The sequence below is a fragment of the Calliphora vicina genome, chromosome X (assembly GCF_958450345.1).
Source record: "Calliphora vicina chromosome X, idCalVici1.1, whole genome shotgun sequence".
In the NCBI taxonomy this organism is placed as follows: Eukaryota; Metazoa; Arthropoda; class Insecta; order Diptera; family Calliphoridae; genus Calliphora; species Calliphora vicina.
In genome coordinates, this window is record NC_088785.1 from 187,501 (window position 1) to 190,000 (window position 2,500).

Here is a 2,500-nt window from a genome sequence, read left to right on the forward strand (position 1 = left end):
TTTATATATAAAAAATATTAATAAAAAAAAAAACATAATGCCCTTTAAAAAAAAAGGCTAATAAAAATAAAATTAAAAATATTTAAATATTTTTTTTTTATAAAAAAAAAGAAGACTAAGTGTTATTGAAAGAAAAACTCTTTAATAATAAAATAATATTATATTTATAATATTATAAAAAAAGTCGTTGGAAAAATTATATATATATATAATATATTTTCTTTTATTCTCTTTTATTAAAAAAAGATGTACTGATTTATGAACTTAAATCATACATTGGATGGGAATATTTGAAATATATATAATATATTCATTTTAGTGTACTGGCAATACAATTTATTGTATATCCATACATTGCATAAAAATTAAACTCACAATTATAGTTGTACTTGTATACAAGTTAAAAAAAATTGTTCTTTCTAAAAGAACTAAGATATTCGCAACAAACTTTGTGGTATGTTTTAAAATTAAAAAAAATATTATTGAAGGAATTGATATATGCCAATTTGGTTTGGTGTATTTTTGATTTCTTTCAATAAACAAATTTATGAATTGCTATTTAAACAAAAATAAATATATCACTCTAAGCGGTGGATCACTTGGCTCATGGGTCGATGAAGAACGCAGCAAACTGTGCGTCATCGTGTGAACTGCAGGACACATGAACATCGACATTTTGAACGCATATCGCAGTCCATGCTGTAAGGTACTTTAATTTATAATTAGAGTGCTGCTTGGACTACATATGGTTGAGGGTTGTAAGACTATGCTAAATAAGTTGCTTTAAAAATCTTTTATATATTTAATATGTAAAATTTTTTAAAAGCACATGTTGTATTACTGGATATTCTACTATATTCATAATACTAAAAGTTAAAGATACAAAACCTCTAACGAATAAAATCAGAGTATTTAATATTATATATTTTATATTCATTTTTTTATTGAGGAAGGTCTAGCATAAAATATTTTTTTATGAAACTAGGATTGCCTCTCTATTAAAAAGAATTTTTTATTTAAACAGAAAATAAAAGAAATGATTTCTATTTGTGGTTTTGATATTTTATGATTTAAAAAATTTTTTTATTACAACCTCAACTCATATGGGATTACCCCCTGAATTTAAGCATATTAATGAGGGGAGGAAAAGAAACTAACAAGGATTTTCTTAGTAGCGGCGAGCGAAAAGAAAATAGTTCAGCACTAAGTCACTTTGTCTTTATGGCAAATGTGAGATGCAGTGTATGGAATGTCAAATTTCTAGTATGAGAAATTAACGATTTAAGTCCTTCTTAAATGAGACCATTTACCCAAAGAGGGTGCCAGGCCCGTATAACGTTAATGATTACTAGATGGCATTTCCAAAGAGTCGTGTTGCTTGATAGTGCAGCACTAAGTGGGTGGTAAACTCCATCTAAAACTAAATATAACCATGAGACCGATAGTAAACAAGTACCGTGAGGGAAAGTTGAAAAGAACTCTGAATAGAGAGTTAAATAGTACGTGAAACTGCTTAGAGGTTAAGCCCGATGAACCTGAATATCCGTTATGGAAAATTCATCTTTATGATTTTAATATTTATAATATTATAATAATGGTGTGCATTTTTTCTATAAAGGACATTGTAATCTATTAACATAAATATATTTATCATAAGATCATTTGCTTAAGTTTATTCAAATTATTTTGCTTGCATTTTAATATCGAATAAATGCTTTTGATTTGATAAAGTGTTGATAGATTTATTATATATAGTGCTTAAATATTTATATTTTATAATAGCATATTGATCATTGATCTTTATGTTTATTATATGCACTTATATGATTAACAATGCGAAAGATTCAGGATACCTTCGGGACCCGTCTTGAAACACGGACCAAGGAGTCTAACATATTTGCAAGTTATTGGGAATAAAAACCTAATAGCGTAATTAACATAACTTAATTTAATGGGATTAGTTTTTAGCCTATTTATAGTCTATTAATTCAATCCCGGGGCGTTCTATACAGTTATGTATAATAGTATTTATATTATTTATACCTCTAACTAGAGCGTACCTTGAGCATATATGCTGTGACCCGAAAGATGGTGAACTATACTTGATCAGGTTGAAGTCAGGGGAAACCCTGATGGAAGACCGAAACAGTTCTGACGTGCAAATCGATTGTCAGAATTGAGTATAGGGGCGAAAGACCAATCGAACCATCTAGTAGCTGGTTCCCTCCGAAGTTTCCCTCAGGATAGCTGGTGCATTTAAAAATTATGTAAAATAATCTTATCTGGTAAAGCGAATGATTAGAGGCCTTAGGGTCGAAACGATCTTAACCTATTCTCAAACTTTAAATGGGTAAGAACCTCACCTTTCTTGGTATGAAGGTAGTGGTTGTGATATAATGTGCCCAGTGGGCCACTTTTGGTAAGCAGAACTGGCGCTGTGGGATGAACCAAACGTAATGTTACGGTGCCCAAATTAACAACTCATGCAGATACCATGAAA

At 29.4% G+C, this 2,500-nt stretch overlaps 2 non-coding genes across 2 annotated transcripts in view; both read left to right on the plus strand.

The window, feature by feature from the left end:
* Positions 1-579: 579 nt before the first annotated feature.
* Positions 580-759, plus strand: LOC135962952 (5.8S ribosomal RNA). The gene has a single exon (XR_010576764.1). It is a non-coding gene; the product is annotated as a 5.8S ribosomal RNA (ribosomal RNA).
* A 330-nt stretch (positions 760-1,089) lies between these two features.
* Positions 1,090-2,500, plus strand: part of LOC135962912 (large subunit ribosomal RNA) — a 3,938-nt gene continuing 2,527 nt past the window's right edge. Inside the window, exon 1 of the ribosomal RNA XR_010576752.1 lies at positions 1,090-2,500. This exon is cut by the window's right edge and continues 2,527 nt beyond it. This is a non-coding gene — a ribosomal RNA (large subunit ribosomal RNA).